This window comes from Pieris brassicae, chromosome 3 (assembly GCF_905147105.1).
Source record: "Pieris brassicae chromosome 3, ilPieBrab1.1, whole genome shotgun sequence".
Taxonomy (NCBI): domain Eukaryota; kingdom Metazoa; phylum Arthropoda; class Insecta; order Lepidoptera; family Pieridae; genus Pieris; species Pieris brassicae.
Window position 1 is genome coordinate 17,205,507 of NC_059667.1, and position 22,121 is coordinate 17,227,627.

A 22,121-nucleotide genomic window follows, 5' to 3' on the forward strand; every position below is an offset into this window, starting at 1 on the left:
ACTCCTCAGTTTTCTTATTAGAACATTCAGAAACGTCCAAATCGCAAAGGCTTTGTAGTTCACTACAAATCAAGTCGCGAATGTAGTCCTCTATATTTTCCGTCTCAGTGGCTTCGTCCACTTTTTCATTGGGCTCAAAAATATCGTCCGTGCTTGTACTGTGTGTAAAATAAAAAATATGTCAAGGTAGTGGAGGCGATAATATTTATCCCAAATACAACTACTGTATATTTTAAACTATTAAAAAAAAAAACCAAAAAGCCAACATCACGAGGTGTTCCCAGGCGGTCACCCATCCAAGTACTGACCTCGCCCGACGTTGCTTAACTTCGGTGATCGGACGAGAACCGGTGTATTCAACGTGGTATGGACGTTGGCAACAACTACACAGAATTACTCAACAACACAACAACTCACCTTCCTGTTTGTGCCCGTCGAATGTAATTTCTTTACAGAGATCTTTTAGTTTCTCCCCATAAGACAATTCTTGTGACTTTTCCGGTGACTTTTCTCTTGAATCCAATTCGCCCGAGAGCCAAGCGTTCTTCCTCAATTTAGTACTCCTAGCTATAGGCGTATTCGGCAAGCTATAGTTCTTTATATCAAAGTGATAAGACGCACGTTCACTATTTTGATTCTTGACAATATCGCGAATAAAGTCCAGATTGAAATCGGGAACTGTTATTTGTAGCGGTTTGTAGGACTTTGGCGTAAAGCTTCGACTAAGTTTAGCGGTGGCTAGTTCTGCTGCTGCACTTTGGTTAGGTTCAACATTGTGTGGACTTAATACTGCAGTACTGAGTAGAAACACTTCGATGCAAATCAGGTGTCGCCACTTTGTTTCGCTCACGAAATTTCGATAATTTCGGCGTGCTTTGAACAAAATTCTCAATTAGTATTCACTAATTATAGTCGGCTGATATTATATGAGGAATGGGTGAATATTACTTAAAATAATACGACTTAGATATAAAGTAGATCTTTTCATTATACCTTATTTTTGTTTAATTAATATTATTGATGAAAAAAACCACCAAAATGCCGCGGTAACCATCAAGTACTGACCAAGCATGATGTAGCTTAACTTCAGGTGTATACATATAGTAGTTATGAAATATTACTTTCCAACAAGAATTATTTGATAATATATTGCAGTGCTCAAAAGAAAATGTTGGCCAATAAGGTTTCTAAAGATATGGTTTCCTAGAAAAGCGGTGCCGTTAACTATCGGCCATTATAAGTTTGTCTTCTTTAAGTCCCTCGACCACGTTAGTGACGCCTTTGTTGAGGAACTCCTCAGTTTTCTTATTAGAACATTCAGAAACGTCCAAATCGCAAAGGCTTCGTAGTTCACTACAAATCAAGTCGCGAATGTAGTCCTCTATATTTTCCGTCTCAGTGGCTTGGTCCACTTTTTCATTGGGCTCAAAAACATCGTCCGTGCTCGTACTGTAATGGTACAACGTTTATTGATATACAATAGGGAATTTCAACATTAAAAAAAAATACGTCAAGGTAGTGAAGGCGATAATAGTTATCCCAAATACAACTACTGTATATTTAAAATATTGAAAAAAAAAACAAAAAGCCATCATTTGGGAGAAAGTTGTTTTTAGTACCTATTATTATTGTATTGAGTGGTCTTCAGTTTTCAAGAACTACGTGTCAAGTCCTAAATCGGTCCTAGATCAAGTGCTTTCAGACGCATTATATGGTTTTGTTCCTTAGTGCTTTGAAGTTTCGTGGCTTTTCCTTGAACCCTTTCAAGCATACCTTATTGTAAATACTCTAATATTGGTCTAATGTAACATTTTAAATATATTTTTCAGAATGTTCTTGATGTGAGGAATTCGAAAGATTTTATCACTAAATAGAGATTGGAATTCGGCTTTTTTACAATATTAATGATGTGACATTCCCAATTACTCAATATTGTGTGCATGAGTGAATTTCCTAAAACTTTGGTGACGTCAGCAAAGATTGACTGTTAAACCTGTAGTGAGTTCTTCAGACCTGTCATGTACGTAATAAAAAGTAAAGAGAACTTTTACGTAAAAACGTCTTCTAGCATAAAGAAAAGTCCAATTCTACATTTAGATAGTGAAAAAGTTAATTTACATATTATTCATTTGTAAAACTTTTTAAAATAAATAATTATTATTATATTCATCTCATTATCTTGACACCAAATTACAAATTATCCTCACTTCTACCATAATGTGAATTGCACACTTTTTTAAAAAAAATACGTGTTGAATTTGATATTCAAAGTTCCACACATAGACGACGGCATTTCTACTCATTTGCAAAATAATTTCATCCTGTCAACATAATAAAACTGATTATCAGAGCCGGAACGATCTGTAACCGTGTACTTCCAATAGCGATGTATTTTACAGAGTACGGACTGCTGCTTCAAGATAGGCAAATTTAATTCGACTTTACGAAAGAAGTCAATGTGTACTTTTTTAAAATACATAATTATAGAAAAGGAAATTGAAAGCAACGCCATCTGTGTCCATATACCCAAGAATATTTTCTAGGCGTTCATTAATTTCTGCAGTATTTGCTGTTAAAACTTCCGCAAGTTGAAACTACAGCATCCACTATTTGTTAAAGTTGTTACATTTAGCCAACGTAATTAACTACATAGTTCTAAATCCTGTCTGCTGACAGACGATAACCTAGATAGGTATTTTGTTTCGTCTTATTCTAAATACATGTATAGTAACCGCGTCTATATACGTTAAAAAGAAATACGCAAAATAATACGAGCCACGTATGATTAAATAATATGTAATATCTTTTTTTTTTCTTTAACCGTATATATACATCTTTACAAGTGGCGAGCGTATCATACAAATTGCTTAGCTTAGTACAAACAACCAATGTGACACCGTGGAAGGACATATATTAGTCAAAAATACTATTCTCGTGTTTGTTTGATGTTGTAAGGGATTTTTAATAAAAATACCAGTTTTCCATATAAAAATATATTTAAATGTAAGTTACATTTAAGATAGCAGTTGGCTTAAAAATTAATTGTTTGACAATCTAAGCATTGATAATGGAAGACTAGTAAATGAATACAATACATTTAAGCAGTGTATTAAAAATTATATCGGCATACACAAAACTAGACATTTTGCCTTTATAAAGCCCAATCAAAATTCACAAATGTAAGATATCGCATCATTTTGGATTTGACGCCCTCTTAAAAATATTCTCGCATGGAAATGATAAAACTAAATTTACCGTAACACGACTAGGTTAAAAACCTTCCAAATAGTTATCACTCATATAAGCCAAGTACAAAGGTACAATATTGAAAAATAAACACTTTTAAAGTAGACTGGTTTAAAGTTACAAATATTTGTGCGACATAAAAAAATATCGATAATTTGTTGTCAGAATTGAATAAAAATTAAAAAACGATTACGAGTTTTTCTCTGTCAATCTAACAACTACAGACTTGACTTCTGTATAATTGTTAATGCCATACGGTCCGTTTTCCCTTCCAAGACCGGATTGCTTGAACCCACCAAATGGCACTTGGTTTCCGAAAACATTATAATCGTTCACCCAAACTGTACCAGCACGGATACCCTGTAATAGTGATGTTTGGATTATAGTAAAAGTACAAATATGCGGGAAAAGTTTTGATAGAAGAACAGATACTTGAGATTTAAATAAGATTGTCCCAGATTGTCCATTAGTGGCTGAACCTTTACAAATTACTATTTTTCGTGCTGCTTTGCTTCGCTTCAGTACACGCTTGTGCTTTGCACCTTTTTACCTGTTTATTATATTTATATTTCTGCGATTTGTCTTGAATTATACAAATACATACATAATACTTTAGTCTCAGAGAAAATTAAACTATTAAACAGTTTCAGGATTGGGCAGGCGAAGAAATATTTTATAATAAGTCAATTGAAGCGAAAAAAATACATGTTGTATTAGCGTGACATTTTGCTAATTTGACAAAGCCAATTAATAGTTGTTCTTATTAAATTTAACGGTCCATTCTTAGTACAACTCAGTACAAATAAACCTGCTGATTCAAAACAAAATCAGTCTCATTAATAATTCTCTAACCAGTTGCTTCGTCAATGATTAATAATGAATAAAAACATGTTAGGTAAATAAAAATGTTTTAAAATCGTGGTAAAAAAGACAAAGTGTAAAAAAATGTTGCAATAAAAGTTTCCAAGAATAATTTATTCTTTAAAATAGGTATTATTACACCGTTTTAACAATAGCACTGATTTCTCTTTTTTATTTCTACAGTTGGAACATAACCGGCCTTACATTCACGCGTTTGCGTAAAAAGTAGTAAGTCTATGTATAGTGTAAACTCTATAAAACGACAATGAAGGGACTGTGCAATTTTATGGCGTTAAATGGAGAGAAGAAAAACGAAATATAAATAATCCATGACCATGATGATAAGAGACTAGCCACCCGCCCCGGCTTTTTAGGTTATAGCGAACAGACAGACAGATAGACGCAAAGCAAAGGCTTTGTAGTTCACTACAAATCAAGTCGCGAATGTAGTCCTCTATATTTTCCGTCTCAGTGGCTTGGTCCACTTTTTCATTGGGCTCAAAAATATCGTCCGTGCTTGTACTGTGTGTAAAATAAAAAATATGTCAAGGTAGTGGAGGCGATAATATTTATCCCAAATACAACTACTGTATATTTTAAACTATAGAAAAAAAAAACCAAAAAGCCAACATCACGAGGTGTTCCCAGGCGGTCACCCATCCAAGTACTGACCTCGCCCGACGTTGCTTAACTTCGGTGATCGGACGAGAACCGGTGTATTCAACGTGGTATGGACGTTGGCAATAGCACTCGTTACATGGCAGATAACTTTGATTTTACAAATACGTGCATGATGAAAAACTGTTCTCTTGCAAATTCAGTTCTCGTCTATATCGTTAAACAATATCTATGATCCAGATGCATTTATAGAATCATATATTAAAAGCACAAGTCCATATTTGGTCCCGAACTATATAAAAAACGTAAATTATTTGCAAACACAGCGTAATCACCACTCCTTTTCTCTTAGATTTCTTTGATAGCGAAGAGCTGCGTTCGTAAATGAACCATAACAAAGCACATTACCAAACATGATGTATAGGTGGCGCTATACCAAAAAATAACATATCAATTTTAAAAGTGTATTACATGCAAAAATAGCAACCGCCGGCCTTCAAATTTGTTCCTATACATATGAGACTATTTAAAATAATTAGATTTTAATACAAATTTACTTTACATAATTTTTGATAAACGTTTATTTCTTCAAAACGCAGTAAAAAGTAACATTATAAAATGTATCTTTTAAAAGAATTCTAAAGTAAAAAATAAATATATATCTCCACCGTGACAGTGTATCACACTGCCGTGACCAGGATTCGAACCTGGGTTACTACGGCCACAACGTAGGGTCCTAACCACTAGACGATCACGGCTATTGGTCTCTTTTTACTGTAGCTTTTTCGTTATATCGACTTTCAAATCACAACGATGCTTTGAAGTTTTTACGTAAAAGTTCCCTTTACGTTTTATTACGTACATGACAGGTCTGAAGAACTCACTACAGATTTCACAGTCTATCTTTGCGACGACTTGACGACACCAAAGTTTTAGGAAATTCACTCAAGCACACACAATTGTGTAAATGGGAATGTCACATCATTAATATTGTAAAAAAGTCTAATTCCAATCTCTATTTAGTGATAAAATCTTTCGAATTCCTCACATCAAGAACATTCTGAAAAATATATTTAAAATGTTACATTAGACCAATATTAGAGTATTTACAGTAAGGTATGCTTGAAAGGGTTCAAGGAAAAGCCACGAAACTAGTCAAAGCACTAAGGAACAAAACCATATAATGCGTCTGAAAGCACTTGATCTTACCGATTTAGGACTTGATGCGTAGTTCTTTAAAACTGAAGACAACTCAATACAATAGAAATACTAAAAACAACTTTCTCCCAAACCGAGTGAGCCGATTAGCGCACCCTTCTTTGAACTCTTTCAGAAATAGGCTGCTTGTGCACTTTCTGAAAAATTTGTTAAATTTAATTTTCAATTTTCCTATCCGGGACAATGAACACAAGCGACTGGATCTGAATAAATCGTATGTATTTGTAAAATTAAACTGATCTGCAATTTAACGATTGCTGTCGCCAACGTCCATACCACGTTGAATACACCGGTTCTCGTCCGATCACCGAAGTTAAGCAACGTCGGGCGAGGTCAGTACTTGGATGGGTGACCGCCTGGGAACACCTCGTGATGTTGGCTTTTTGATTTAAATTTACATGTTTGGATTTTATTAAAACATTCAAGAGTTACGCTTCTGTACGCGTTTGCTGAGGTCGAGGAACATTAGTTTTTGTATTTTTAAATTGAACTAATTTTTCCAGGAAGTGCACAAGCAGCCCATTTCTAAGAAGGGGGCGCTAATCGGCTCACTCGGTTTGGGAGAAAGTTGTTTATAGTATTTGTATTGTATTGAGTGGTCTTCAGTTTTAAAGAACTACGCGTCAAGTCCTAAATCGGTAAGATCAAGCTTGCTTTCAGACGCATTATAAGGTTTGTTCCTTAGTGCTCTGACTAGTTTCGTGGCTTTTGTTTGAACCCTTTCAAGCATACTAATATCCTTTATTAAAAAAGGGTCCCAAATGATGTGTAAATACTCTAATTTTGGTCTAATGTAACATTTTAAATATATTTTTCAGAATGTTCTTGATGCGAGGAATTCGAAAGATTTTATCACTAAATAGAGATTGGAATTCGGCTTTTTTACAATATTAATGATGTGACATTCCCAATTACTCAATATTGTGTGCATGAGTGAATTTCCTAAAACTTTGGTGACGTCAGCAAAGATTGACTGTTAAACCTGTAGTGTAGTGAGTTCTTCAGACCTGTCATGTACGTAATAAAAAGTAAAGAGAACTTTTACCTAAAAACGTCTTTAGCATAAAGAAAAGTCCAATTCTACATTTAGATAGTGAAAAAGTTAATTTACATATTATTCATTTGTAAAACTTTTTAAAATAAATAATTATTATTATATTCATCTCATTATCTTGACACCAAATTACAAATTATCCTCACTTCTACCATAATGTGAATTGCACACTTTTTTTAAAAAAATGCGTGTTGAATTTGATATTCAAAGTTCCACATATAGACGACGGCATTTCTACTCATTTGCAAAATAATTTCATCCTGTCAACATAATAAAACTGATTATCAGAGCCGGAACGATCTGTAACCGTGTACTTCCAATAGCGATGTATTTTACAGAGTACGGACTGCTGCTTCAAGATAGGCAAATTTAATTCGACTTTACGAAAGAAGTCAATGTGTACTTTTTTAAAATACATAATTATAGAAAAGGAAATTGAAAGCAACGCCATCTGTGTCCATATACCCAAGAATATTTTCTAGGCGTTCATTAATTTCTGCAGTATTTGCTGTTAAAACTTCCGCAAGTTGAAACTACAGCATCCACTATTTGTTAAAGTTGTTACATTTAGCCAACGTAATTAACTACATAGTTCTAAATCCTGTCTGCTGACAGACGATAACCTAGATAGGTATTTTGTTTCGTCTTATTCTAGATACATGTATAGTAACCGCGTCTATATACGTTAAAAAGAAATACGTAAAATAATACGAGCCACGTATGATTAAATAATATGTAATATCTTTTTTTTTTTCTTTAACCGTATATATACATCTTTACAAGTGGCGAGCGTATCATACAAATTGCTTAGCTTAGTACAAACAACCAATGTGACACCGTGGAAGGACATATATTAGTCAATAATACTATTTTCGTCTTTGTTTGATGTTGTAAGGGATTTTTAATAAAAATACCAGTTTTCCATATAAAAATATATTTAAATGTAAGTTACATTTAAGATAGCAGTTGGCTTAAAAATTATTTGTTTGACAATCTAAGCATTGATAATGGAAGACTAGTAAATGAATACAATACATTTAAGCAGTGTATTAAAAATTATATCGGCATACACAAAACACAGATACACAGACATTTTGCCTTTATAAAGCGCAATCAAAATTTACAAATGTAAGTTATCGCATCATTTTGGATTTGACGCCCTCTTAAAAATATTCTCGCATGGAAATGATAAAACTAAATTTACCGTAACACGACTAGGTTAAAAATCTTCCAAATAGTTATCACTCATATAAGCCACGTACAAAGGTACAATATTGAAAAATAAACACTTTTAAAGTAGACTGGTTTAAAGTTACAAATATTTGTGCGACATAAAAAAATATCGATAATTTGTTGTCAGAATTGAATAAAAATTAAAAAACGATTACGAGTTTTTCTCAGTCAATCTAACAACTACAGACTTGACTTCTGTATAATTGTTAATGCCATACGGTCCGTTTTCCCTTCCAAGACCGGATTGCTTGAACCCACCAAATGGCACTTGGTTTCCGAAAACATTATAATCGTTCACCCAAACTGTACCAGCACGGATACCCTGTAATAGTGATGTTTGGATTATAGTAAAAGTACAAATATGCGGGAAAAGTTTTGATAGAAGAACAGATACTTGAGATTTAAATAAGATTGTCCCAGATTGTCCATTAGTGGCTGAACCTTTACAAATTACTATTTTTCGTGCTGCTTTGCTTCGCTTCAGTACACGCTTGTGCACAAACCTTTTTACCTGTTTATTATATTTATATTTCTGCGATTTGTCTTGAATTGTACAAATACATATATAATACTTTAGTCCCAGAGAAAATTAAACTATTAAACAGTTTCAGGATTGGGCAGGCGAAGAAATATTTTATAATAAGTCAATTGAAGCGAAAAAAATACATGTTGTATTAGCGTGACATTTTGCTAATTTGACAAAGCCAATTAATAGTTGTTCTTATTAAATATAACGGTCCATTCTTAGTACAACTCAGTACAAATAAACCTGCTGATTCAAAACAAAATCAGTCTCATTAATAATTCTCTAACCAGTTGCTTCGTCAATGATTAATAATGAATAAAAACATGTTAGGTAAATAAAAATGTTTTAAAATCGTGGTAAAAAAGACAAAGTGTAAAAAAATGTTGCAATAAAAGTTTCCAAGAATAATTTATTCTTTAAAATAGGTATTATTACACCGTTTTAACAATAGCACTGATTTCTCTTTTTTATTTCTACAGTTGGAACATAACCGGCCTTACATTCACGCGTTTGCGTAAAAAGTAGTAAGTCTATGTATAGTGTAAACTCTATAAAACGACAATGAAGGGACTGTGCAATTTTATGGCGTTAAATGGAGAGAAGAAAAACGAAATATAAATAATCCATGACCATGATGATAAGAGACTAGCCACCCGCCCCGGCTTTTTAGGTTATAGCGAACAGACAGACAGATAGACGCAAAGCAAAGGCTTTGTAGTTCACTACAAATCAAGTCGCGAATGTAGTCCTCTATATTTTCCGTCTCAGTGGCTTGGTCCACTTTTTCATTGGGCTCAAAAATATCGTCCGTGCTTGTACTGTGTGTAAAATAAAAAATATGTCAAGGTAGTGGAGGCGATAATATTTATCCCAAATACAACTACTGTATATTTTAAACTATAGAAAAAAAAAACCAAAAAGCCAACATCACGAGGTGTTCCCAGGCGGTCACCCATCCAAGTACTGACCTCGCCCGACGTTGCTTAACTTCGGTGATCGGACGAGAACCGGTGTATTCAACGTGGTATGGACGTTGGCAATAGCACTCGTTACATGGCAGATAACTTTGATTTTACAAATACGTGCATGATGAAAAACTGTTCTCTTGCAAATTCAGTTCTCGTCTATATCGTTAAACAATATCTATGATCCAGATGCATTTATAGAATCATATATTAAAAGCACAAGTCCATATTTGGTCCCGAACTATATAAAAAACGTAAATTATTTGCAAACACAGCGTAATCACCACTCCTTTTCTCTTAGATTTCTTTGATAGCGAAGAGCTGCGTTCGTAAATGAACCATAACAAAGCACATTACCAAACATGATGTATAGGTGGCGCTATACCAAAAAATAACATATCAATTTTAAAAGTGATTACATGCAAAAATAGCAACCGCCGGCCTTCAAATTTGTTCCTATACATATGAGACTATTTAAAATAATTAGATTTTAATACAAATTTACTTTACATAATTTTTGATAAACGTTTATTTCTTCAAAACGCAGTAAAAAGTAACATTATAAAATGTATCTTTTAAAAGAATTCTAAAGTAAAAAATAAATATATATCTCCACCGTGACAGTGTATCACACTGCCGTGACCAGGATTCGAACCTGGGTTACTACGGCCACAACGTAGGGTCCTAACCACTAGACGATCACGGCTATTGGTCTCTTTTTACTGTAGCTTTTTCGTTATATCGACTTTCAAATCACAACGATGCTTTGAAGTTTTTACGTAAAAGTTCCCTTTACGTTTTATTACGTACATGACAGGTCTGAAGAACTCACTACAGATTTCACAGTCTATCTTTGCGACGACTTGACGACACCAAAGTTTTAGGAAATTCACTCAAGCACACACAATTGTGTAAATGGGAATGTCACATCATTAATATTGTAAAAAAGTCTAATTCCAATCTCTATTTAGTGATAAAATCTTTCGAATTCCTCACATCAAGAACATTCTGAAAAATATATTTAAAATGTTACATTAGACCAATATTAGAGTATTTACAATAAGGTATGCTTGAAAGGGTTCAAGGAAAAGCCACGAAACTAGTCAAAGCACTAAGGAACAAAACCATATAATGCGTCTGAAAGCACTTGATCTTACCGATTTAGGACTTGACGCGTAGTTCTTTAAAACTGAAGACAACTCAATACAATAGAAATACTAAAAACAACTTTCTCCCAAACCGAGTGAGCCGATTAGCGCACCCTTCTTTGAACTCTTTCAGAAATAGGCTGCTTGTGCACTTTCTGAAAAATTTGTTAAATTTAATTTTCAATTTTCCTATCCGGGACAATGAACACAAGCGACTGGATCTGAATAAATCGTATGTATTTGTAAAATTAAACTGATCTGCAATTTAACGATTGCTGTCGCCAACGTCCATACCACGTTGAATACACCGGTTCTCGTCCGATCACCGAAGTTAAGCAACGTCGGGCGAGGTCAGTACTTGGATGGGTGACCGCCTGGGAACACCTCGTGATGTTGGCTTTTTGATTTAAATTTACATGTTTGGATTTTATTAAAACATTCAAGAGTTACGCTTCTTTACGCGTTTGCTGAGGTCGAGGAACATTAGTTTTTGTATTTTTAAATTGAACTAATTTTTCCAGGAAGTGCACAAGCAGCCCATTTCTAAGAAGGGGGCGCTAATCGGCTCACTCGGTTTGGGAGAAAGTTGTTTATAGTATTTGTATTGTATTGAGTGGTCTTCAGTTTTAAAGAACTACGCGTCAAGTCCTAAATCGGTAAGATCAAGCTTGCTTTCAGACGCATTATAAGGTTTGTTCCTTAGTGCTCTGACTAGTTTCGTGGCTTTTGTTTGAACCCTTTCAAGCATACTAATATCCTTTATTAAAAAAGGGTCCCAAATGATGTGTAAATACTCTAATTTTGGTCTAATGTAACATTTTAAATATATTTTTCAGAATGTTCTTGATGCGAGGAATTCGAAAGATTTTATCACTAAATAGAGATTGGAATTCGGCTTTTTTACAATATTAATGATGTGACATTCCCAATTACTCAATATTGTGTGCATGAGTGAATTTCCTAAAACTTTGGTGACGTCAGCAAAGATTGACTGTTAAACCTGTAGTGTAGTGAGTTCTTCAGACCTGTCATGTACGTAATAAAAAGTAAAGAGAACTTTTACCTAAAAACGTCTTTAGCATAAAGAAAAGTCCAATTCTACATTTAGATAGTGAAAAAGTTAATTTACATATTATTCATTTGTAAAACTTTTTAAAATAAATAATTATTATTATATTCATCTCATTATCTTGACACCAAATTACAAATTATCCTCACTTCTACCATAATGTGAATTGCACACTTTTTTAAAAAAAATGCGTGTTGAATTTGATATTCAAAGTTCCACATATAGACGACGGCATTTCTACTCATTTGCAAAATAATTTCATCCTGTCAACATAATAAAACTGATTATCAGAGCCGGAACGATCTGTAACCGTGTACTTCCAATAGCGATGTATTTTACAGAGTACGGACTGCTGCTTCAAGATAGGCAAATTTAATTCGACTTTACGAAAGAAGTCAATGTGTACTTTTTTAAAATACATAATTATAGAAAAGGAAATTGAAAGCAACGCCATCTGTGTCCATATACCCAAGAATATTTTCTAGGCGTTCATTAATTTCTGCAGTATTTGCTGTTAAAACTTCCGCAAGTTGAAACTACAGCATCCACTATTTGTTAAAGTTGTTACATTTAGCCAACGTAATTAACTACATAGTTCTAAATCCTGTCTGCTGACAGACGATAACCTAGATAGGTATTTTGTTTCGTCTTATTCTAGATACATGTATAGTAACCGCGTCTATATACGTTAAAAAGAAATACGTAAAATAATACGAGCCACGTATGATTAAATAATATGTAATATCTTTTTTTTTTTCTTTAACCGTATATATACATCTTTACAAGTGGCGAGCGTATCATACAAATTGCTTAGCTTAGTACAAACAACCAATGTGACACCGTGGAAGGACATATATTAGTCAATAATACTATTTTCGTCTTTGTTTGATGTTGTAAGGGATTTTTAATAAAAATACCAGTTTTCCATATAAAAATATATTTAAATGTAAGTTACATTTAAGATAGCAGTTGGCTTAAAAATTATTTGTTTGACAATCTAAGCATTGATAATGGAAGACTAGTAAATGAATACAATACATTTAAGCAGTGTATTAAAAATTATATCGGCATACACAAAACACAGATACACAGACATTTTGCCTTTATAAAGCGCAATCAAAATTTACAAATGTAAGTTATCGCATCATTTTGGATTTGACGCCCTCTTAAAAATATTCTCGCATGGAAATGATAAAACTAAATTTACCGTAACACGACTAGGTTAAAAATCTTCCAAATAGTTATCACTCATATAAGCCACGTACAAAGGTACAATATTGAAAAATAAACACTTTTAAAGTAGACTGGTTTAAAGTTACAAATATTTGTGCGACATAAAAAAATATCGATAATTTGTTGTCAGAATTGAATAAAAATTAAAAAACGATTACGAGTTTTTCTCAGTCAATCTAACAACTACAGACTTGACTTCTGTATAATTGTTAATGCCATACGGTCCGTTTTCCCTTCCAAGACCGGATTGCTTGAACCCACCAAATGGCACTTGGTTTCCGAAAACATTATAATCGTTCACCCAAACTGTACCAGCACGGATACCCTGTAATAGTGATGTTTGGATTATAGTAAAAGTACAAATATGCGGGAAAAGTTTTGATAGAAGAACAGATACTTGAGATTTAAATAAGATTGTCCCAGATTGTCCATTAGTGGCTGAACCTTTACAAATTACTATTTTTCGTGCTGCTTTGCTTCGCTTCAGTACACGCTTGTGCACAAACCTTTTTACCTGTTTATTATATTTATATTTCTGCGATTTGTCTTGAATTATACAAATACATACATAATACTTTAGTCTCAGAGAAAATTAAACTATTAAACAGTTTCAGGATAGGGCAGGCGAAGAAATATTTTATAATAAGTCAATTGAAGCGAAAAAAATACATGTTGTATTAGCGTGACATTTTGCTAATTTGACAAAGCCAATTAATAGTTGTTCTTATTAAATTTAACGGTCCATTCTTAGTACAACTCAGTACAAATAAACCTGCTGATTCAAAACAAAATCAGTCTCATTAATAATTCTCTAACCAGTTGCTTCGTCAATGATTAATAATGAATAAAAACATGTTAGGTAAATAAAAATGTTTTAAAATCGTGGTAAAAAAGACAAAGTGTAAAAAAATGTTGCAATAAAAGTTTCCAAGAATAATTTATTCTTTAAAATAGGTATTATTACACCGTTTTAACAATAGCACTGATTTCTCTTTTTTATTTCTACAGTTGGAACATAACCGGCCTTACATTCACGCGTTTGCGTAAAAAGTAGTAAGTCTATGTATAGTGTAAACTCTATAAAACGACAATGAAGGGACTGTGCAATTTTATGGCGTTAAATGGAGAGAAGAAAAACGAAATATAAATAATCCATGACCATGATGATAAGAGACTAGCCACCCGCCCCGGCTTTTTAGGTTATAGCGAACAGACAGACAGATAGACGCAAAGCAAAGGCTTTGTAGTTCACTACAAATCAAGTCGCGAATGTAGTCCTCTATATTTTCCGTCTCAGTGGCTTGGTCCACTTTTTCATTGGGCTCAAAAATATCGTCCGTGCTTGTACTGTGTGTAAAATAAAAAATATGTCAAGGTAGTGGAGGCGATAATATTTATCCCAAATACAACTACTGTATATTTTAAACTATAGAAAAAAAAAACCAAAAAGCCAACATCACGAGGTGTTCCCAGGCGGTCACCCATCCAAGTACTGACCTCGCCCGACGTTGCTTAACTTCGGTGATCGGACGAGAACCGGTGTATTCAACGTGGTATGGACGTTGGCAATAGCACTCGTTACATGGCAGATAACTTTGATTTTACAAATACGTGCATGATGAAAAACTGTTCTCTTGCAAATTCAGTTCTCGTCTATATCGTTAAACAATATCTATGATCCAGATGCATTTATAGAATCATATATTAAAAGCACAAGTCCATATTTGGTCCCGAACTATATAAAAAACGTAAATTATTTGCAAACACAGCGTAATCACCACTCCTTTTCTCTTAGATTTCTTTGATAGCGAAGAGCTGCGTTCGTAAATGAACCATAACAAAGCACATTACCAAACATGATGTATAGGTGGCGCTATACCAAAAAATAACATATCAATTTTAAAAGTGTATTACATGCAAAAATAGCAACCGCCGGCCTTCAAATTTGTTCCTATACATATGAGACTATTTAAAATAATTAGATTTTAATACAAATTTACTTTACATAATTTTTGATAAACGTTTATTTCTTCAAAACGCAGTAAAAAGTAACATTATAAAATGTATCTTTTAAAAGAATTCTAAAGTAAAAAATAAATATATATCTCCACCGTGACAGTGTATCACACTGCCGTGACCAGGATTCGAACCTGGGTTACTACGGCCACAACGTAGGGTCCTAACCACTAGACGATCACGGCTATTGGTCTCTTTTTACTGTAGCTTTTTCGTTATATCGACTTTCAAATCACAACGATGCTTTGAAGTTTTTACGTAAAAGTTCCCTTTACGTTTTATTACGTACATGACAGGTCTGAAGAACTCACTACAGATTTCACAGTCTATCTTTGCGACGACTTGACGACACCAAAGTTTTAGGAAATTCACTCAAGCACACACAATTGTGTAAATGGGAATGTCACATCATTAATATTGTAAAAAAGTCTAATTCCAATCTCTATTTAGTGATAAAATCTTTCGAATTCCTCACATCAAGAACATTCTGAAAAATATATTTAAAATGTTACATTAGACCAATATTAGAGTATTTACAATAAGGTATGCTTGAAAGGGTTCAAGGAAAAGCCACGAAACTAGTCAAAGCACTAAGGAACAAAACCATATAATGCGTCTGAAAGCACTTGATCTTACCGATTTAGGACTTGACGCGTAGTTCTTTAAAACTGAAGACAACTCAATACAATAGAAATACTAAAAACAACTTTCTCCCAAACCGAGTGAGCCGATTAGCGCACCCTTCTTTGAACTCTTTCAGAAATAGGCTGCTTGTGCACTTTCTGAAAAATTTGTTAAATTTAATTTTCAATTTTCCTATCCGGGACAATGAACACAAGCGACTGGATCTGAATAAATCGTATGTATTTGTAAAATTAAACTGATCTGCAATTTAACGATTGCTGTCGCCAACGTCCATACCACGTTGAATACACCGGTTCTCGTCCGATCACCGAAGTTAAGCAACGTCGGGCGAGGTCAGTACTTGGATGGGTGACCGCCTGGGAACACCTCGTGATGTTGGCTTTTTGATTTAAATTTACATGTTTGGATTTTATTAAAACATTCAAGAGTTACGCTTCTTTACGCGTTTGCTGAGGTCGAGGAACATTAGTTTTTGTATTTTTAAATTGAACTAATTTTTCCAGGAAGTGCACAAGCAGCCCATTTCTAAGAAGGGGGCGCTAATCGGCTCACTCGGTTTGGGAGAAAGTTGTTTATAGTATTTGTATTGTATTGAGTGGTCTTCAGTTTTAAAGAACTACGCGTCAAGTCCTAAATCGGTAAGATCAAGCTTGCTTTCAGACGCATTATAAGGTTTGTTCCTTAGTGCTCTGACTAGTTTCGTGGCTTTTGTTTGAACCCTTTCAAGCATACTAATATCCTTTATTAAAAAAGGGTCCCAAATGATGTGTAAATACTCTAATTTTGGTCTAATGTAACATTTTAAATATATTTTTCAGAATGTTCTTGATGCGAGGAATTCGAAAGATTTTATCACTAAATAGAGATTGGAATTCGGCTTTTTTACAATATTAATGATGTGACATTCCCAATTACTCAATATTGTGTGCATGAGTGAATTTCCTAAAACTTTGGTGACGTCAGCAAAGATTGACTGTTAAACCTGTAGTGTAGTGAGTTCTTCAGACCTGTCATGTACGTAATAAAAAGTAAAGAGAACTTTTACCTAAAAACGTCTTTAGCATAAAGAAAAGTCCAATTCTACATTTAGATAGTGAAAAAGTTAATTTACATATTATTCATTTGTAAAACTTTTTAAAATAAATAATTATTATTATATTCATCTCATTATCTTGACACCAAATTACAAATTATCCTCACTTCTACCATAATGTGAATTGCACACTTTTTTTAAAAAAATGCGTGTTGAATTTGATATTCAAAGTTCCACATATAGACGACGGCATTTCTACTCATTTGCAAAATAATTTCATCCTGTCAACATAATAAAACTGATTATCAGAGCCGGAACGATCTGTAACCGTGTACTTCCAATAGCGATGTATTTTACAGAGTACGGACTGCTGCTTCAAGATAGGCAAATTTAATTCGACTTTACGAAAGAAGTCAATGTGTACTTTTTTAAAATACATAATTATAGAAAAGGAAATTGAAAGCAACGCCATCTGTGTCCATATACCCAAGAATATTTTCTAGGCGTTCATTAATTTCTGCAGTATTTGCTGTTAAAACTTCCGCAAGTTGAAACTACAGCATCCACTATTTGTTAAAGTTGTTACATTTAGCCAACGTAATTAACTACATAGTTCTAAATCCTGTCTGCTGACAGACGATAACCTAGATAGGTATTTTGTTTCGTCTTATTCTAGATACATGTATAGTAACCGCGTCTATATACGTTAAAAAGAAATACGTAAAATAATACGAGCCACGTATGATTAAATAATATGTAATATCTTTTTTTTTTTCTTTAACCGTATATATACATCTTTACAAGTGGCGAGCGTATCATACAAATTGCTTAGCTTAGTACAAACAACCAATGTGACACCGTGGAAGGACATATATTAGTCAATAATACTATTTTCGTCTTTGTTTGATGTTGTAAGGGATTTTTAATAAAAATACCAGTTTTCCATATAAAAATATATTTAAATGTAAGTTACATTTAAGATAGCAGTTGGCTTAAAAATTATTTGTTTGACAATCTAAGCATTGATAATGGAAGACTAGTAAATGAATACAATACATTTAAGCAGTGTATTAAAAATTATATCGGCATACACAAAACACAGATACACAGACATTTTGCCTTTATAAAGCGCAATCAAAATTTACAAATGTAAGTTATCGCATCATTTTGGATTTGACGCCCTCTTAAAAATATTCTCGCATGGAAATGATAAAACTAAATTTACCGTAACACGACTAGGTTAAAAATCTTCCAAATAGTTATCACTCATATAAGCCACGTACAAAGGTACAATATTGAAAAATAAACACTTTTAAAGTAGACTGGTTTAAAGTTACAAATATTTGTGCGACATAAAAAAATATCGATAATTTGTTGTCAGAATTGAATAAAAATTAAAAAACGATTACGAGTTTTTCTCAGTCAATCTAACAACTACAGACTTGACTTCTGTATAATTGTTAATGCCATACGGTCCGTTTTCCCTTCCAAGACCGGATTGCTTGAACCCACCAAATGGCACTTGGTTTCCGAAAACATTATAATCGTTCACCCAAACTGTACCAGCACGGATACCCTGTAATAGTGATGTTTGGATTATAGTAAAAGTACAAATATGCGGGAAAAGTTTTGATAGAAGAACAGATACTTGAGATTTAAATAAGATTGTCCCAGATTGTCCATTAGTGGCTGAACCTTTACAAATTACTATTTTTCGTGCTGCTTTGCTTCGCTTCAGTACACGCTTGTGCACAAACCTTTTTACCTGTTTATTATATTTATATTTCTGCGATTTGTCTTGAATTATACAAATACATACATAATACTTTAGTCTCAGAGAAAATTAAACTATTAAACAGTTTCAGGATAGGGCAGGCGAAGAAATATTTTATAATAAGTCAATTGAAGCGAAAAAAATACATGTTGTATTAGCGTGACATTTTGCTAATTTGACAAAGCCAATTAATAGTTGTTCTTATTAAATTTAACGGTCCATTCTTAGTACAACTCAGTACAAATAAACCTGCTGATTCAAAACAAAATCAGTCTCATTAATAATTCTCTAACCAGTTGCTTCGTCAATGATTAATAATGAATAAAAACATGTTAGGTAAATAAAAATGTTTTAAAATCGTGGTAAAAAAGACAAAGTGTAAAAAAATGTTGCAATAAAAGTTTCCAAGAATAATTTATTCTTTAAAATAGGTATTATTACACCGTTTTAACAATAGCACTGATTTCTCTTTTTTATTTCTACAGTTGGAACATAACCGGCCTTACATTCACGCGTTTGCGTAAAAAGTAGTAAGTCTATGTATAGTGTAAACTCTATAAAACGACAATGAAGGGACTGTGCAATTTTATGGCGTTAAATGGAGAGAAGAAAAACGAAATATAAATAATCCATGACCATGATGATAAGAGACTAGCCACCCGCCCCGGCTTTTTAGGTTATAGCGAACAGACAGACAGATAGACGCAAAGCAAAGGCTTTGTAGTTCACTACAAATCAAGTCGCGAATGTAGTCCTCTATATTTTCCGTCTCAGTGGCTTGGTCCACTTTTTCATTGGGCTCAAAAATATCGTCCGTGCTTGTACTGTGTGTAAAATAAAAAATATGTCAAGGTAGTGGAGGCGATAATATTTATCCCAAATACAACTACTGTATATTTTAAACTATAGAAAAAAAAAACCAAAAAGCCAACATCACGAGGTGTTCCCAGGCGGTCACCCATCCAAGTACTGACCTCGCCCGACGTTGCTTAACTTCGGTGATCGGACGAGAACCGGTGTATTCAACGTGGTATGGACGTTGGCAATAGCACTCGTTACATGGCAGATAACTTTGATTTTACAAATACGTGCATGATGAAAAACTGTTCTCTTGCAAATTCAGTTCTCGTCTATATCGTTAAACAATATCTATGATCCAGATGCATTTATAGAATCATATATTAAAAGCACAAGTCCATATTTGGTCCCGAACTATATAAAAAACGTAAATTATTTGCAAACACAGCGTAATCACCACTCCTTTTCTCTTAGATTTCTTTGATAGCGAAGAGCTGCGTTCGTAAATGAACCATAACAAAGCACATTACCAAACATGATGTATAGGTGGCGCTATACCAAAAAATAACATATCAATTTTAAAAGTGTATTACATGCAAAAATAGCAACCGCCGGCCTTCAAATTTGTTCCTATACATATGAGACTATTTAAAATAATTAGATTTTAATACAAATTTACTTTACATAATTTTTGATAAACGTTTATTTCTTCAAAACGCAGTAAAAAGTAACATTATAAAATGTATCTTTTAAAAGAATTCTAAAGTAAAAAATAAATATATATCTCCACCGTGACAGTGTATCACACTGCCGTGACCAGGATTCGAACCTGGGTTACTACGGCCACAACGTAGGGTCCTAACCACTAGACGATCACGGCTATTGGTCTCTTTTTACTGTAGCTTTTTCGTTATATCGACTTTCAAATCACAACGATGCTTTGAAGTTTTTACGTAAAAGTTCCCTTTACGTTTTATTACGTACATGACAGGTCTGAAGAACTCACTACAGATTTCACAGTCTATCTTTGCGACGACTTGACGACACCAAAGTTTTAGGAAATTCACTCAAGCACACACAATTGTGTAAATGGGAATGTCACATCATTAATATTGTAAAAAAGTCTAATTCCAATCTCTATTTAGTGATAAAATCTTTCGAATTCCTCACATCAAGAACATTCTGAAAAATATATTTAAAATGTTACATTAGACCAATATTAGAGTATTTACAATAAGGTATGCTTGAAAGGGTTCAAGGAAAAGCCACGAAACTAGTCAAAGCACTAAGGAACAAAACCATATAATGCGTCTGAAAGCACTTGATCTTACCGATTTAGGACTTGACGCGTAGTTCTTTAAAACTGAAGACAACTCAATACAATAGAAATACTAAAAACAACTTTCTCCCAAACCGAGTGAGCCGATTAGCGCACCCTTCTTTGAACTCTTTCAGAAATAGGCTGCTTGTGCACTTTCTGAAAAATTTGTTAAATTTAATTTTCAATTTTCCTATCCGGGACAATGAACACAAGCGACTGGATCTGAATAAATCGTATGTATTTGTAAAATTAAACTGATCTGCAATTTAACGATTGCTGTCGCCAACGTCCATACCACGTTGAATACACCGGTTCTCGTCCGATCACCGAAGTTAAGCAACGTCGGGCGAGGTCAGTACTTGGATGGGTGACCGCCTGGGAACACCTCGTGATGTTGGCTTTTTGATTTAAATTTACATGTTTGGATTTTATTAAAACATTCAAGAGTTACGCTTCTTTACGCGTTTGCTGAGGTCGAGGAACATTAGTTTTTGTATTTTTAAATTGAACTAATTTTTCCAGGAAGTGCACAAGCAGCCCATTTCTAAGAAGGGGGCGCTAATCGGCTCACTCGGTTTGGGAGAAAGTTGTTTATAGTATTTGTATTGTATTGAGTGGTCTTCAGTTTTAAAGAACTACGCGTCAAGTCCTAAATCGGTAAGATCAAGCTTGCTTTCAGACGCATTATAAGGTTTGTTCCTTAGTGCTCTGACTAGTTTCGTGGCTTTTGTTTGAACCCTTTCAAGCATACTAATATCCTTTATTAAAAAAGGGTCCCAAATGATGTGTAAATACTCTAATTTTGGTCTAATGTAACATTTTAAATATATTTTTCAGAATGTTCTTGATGCGAGGAATTCGAAAGATTTTATCACTAAATAGAGATTGGAATTCGGCTTTTTTACAATATTAATGATGTGACATTCCCAATTACTCAATATTGTGTGCATGAGTGAATTTCCTAAAACTTTGGTGACGTCAGCAAAGATTGACTGTTAAACCTGTAGTGTAGTGAGTTCTTCAGACCTGTCATGTACGTAATAAAAAGTAAAGAGAACTTTTACCTAAAAACGTCTTTAGCATAAAGAAAAGTCCAATTCTACATTTAGATAGTGAAAAAGTTAATTTACATATTATTCATTTGTAAAACTTTTTAAAATAAATAATTATTATTATATTCATCTCATTATCTTGACACCAAATTACAAATTATCCTCACTTCTACCATAATGTGAATTGCACACTTTTTTTAAAAAAATGCGTGTTGAATTTGATATTCAAAGTTCCACATATAGACGACGGCATTTCTACTCATTTGCAAAATAATTTCATCCTGTCAACATAATAAAACTGATTATCAGAG

The 22,121-nt window shown here is 33.6% G+C and overlaps 13 non-coding genes across 13 annotated transcripts; 4 read left to right on the plus strand and 9 right to left on the minus strand.

Moving 5' to 3' along the window:
• Nucleotides 1-259: 259 nt before the first annotated feature.
• LOC123707862 lies at nt 260-378 on the minus strand. The gene has a single exon (XR_006753539.1). It is a non-coding gene; the product is annotated as a 5S ribosomal RNA (ribosomal RNA).
• Nucleotides 379-4,730: 4,352 nt separating this feature from the next.
• LOC123707863 lies at nt 4,731-4,849 on the minus strand. The gene has a single exon (XR_006753540.1). It is a non-coding gene; the product is annotated as a 5S ribosomal RNA (ribosomal RNA).
• A 562-nt stretch (nt 4,850-5,411) lies between these two features.
• On the minus strand, nt 5,412-5,483 carry Trnah-gug. Its single transcript has one exon. It is a non-coding gene; the product is annotated as a tRNA-His (tRNA).
• Nucleotides 5,484-6,205: 722 nt separating this feature from the next.
• LOC123707864 lies at nt 6,206-6,324 on the plus strand. The gene has a single exon (XR_006753541.1). It is a non-coding gene; the product is annotated as a 5S ribosomal RNA (ribosomal RNA).
• Nucleotides 6,325-9,675: 3,351 nt separating this feature from the next.
• On the minus strand, nt 9,676-9,794 carry LOC123707866. Its single transcript, XR_006753542.1, has one exon. It is a non-coding gene; the product is annotated as a 5S ribosomal RNA (ribosomal RNA).
• A 561-nt stretch (nt 9,795-10,355) lies between these two features.
• Trnah-gug lies at nt 10,356-10,427 on the minus strand. The gene has a single exon. It is a non-coding gene; the product is annotated as a tRNA-His (tRNA).
• Nucleotides 10,428-11,149: 722 nt separating this feature from the next.
• LOC123707867 lies at nt 11,150-11,268 on the plus strand. The gene has a single exon (XR_006753543.1). It is a non-coding gene; the product is annotated as a 5S ribosomal RNA (ribosomal RNA).
• Nucleotides 11,269-14,619: 3,351 nt separating this feature from the next.
• Nucleotides 14,620-14,738, minus strand: LOC123707868. The gene has a single exon (XR_006753544.1). It is a non-coding gene; the product is annotated as a 5S ribosomal RNA (ribosomal RNA).
• Nucleotides 14,739-15,300: 562 nt separating this feature from the next.
• Nucleotides 15,301-15,372, minus strand: Trnah-gug. Its single transcript has one exon. It is a non-coding gene; the product is annotated as a tRNA-His (tRNA).
• A 722-nt stretch (nt 15,373-16,094) lies between these two features.
• LOC123707869 lies at nt 16,095-16,213 on the plus strand. Its single transcript, XR_006753545.1, has one exon. It is a non-coding gene; the product is annotated as a 5S ribosomal RNA (ribosomal RNA).
• Nucleotides 16,214-19,564: 3,351 nt separating this feature from the next.
• Nucleotides 19,565-19,683, minus strand: LOC123707870. The gene has a single exon (XR_006753546.1). It is a non-coding gene; the product is annotated as a 5S ribosomal RNA (ribosomal RNA).
• Nucleotides 19,684-20,245: 562 nt separating this feature from the next.
• On the minus strand, nt 20,246-20,317 carry Trnah-gug. The gene has a single exon. It is a non-coding gene; the product is annotated as a tRNA-His (tRNA).
• Nucleotides 20,318-21,039: 722 nt separating this feature from the next.
• Nucleotides 21,040-21,158, plus strand: LOC123707871. Its single transcript, XR_006753547.1, has one exon. It is a non-coding gene; the product is annotated as a 5S ribosomal RNA (ribosomal RNA).
• The last annotated feature ends 963 nt before the right edge of the window (nt 21,159-22,121 follow it).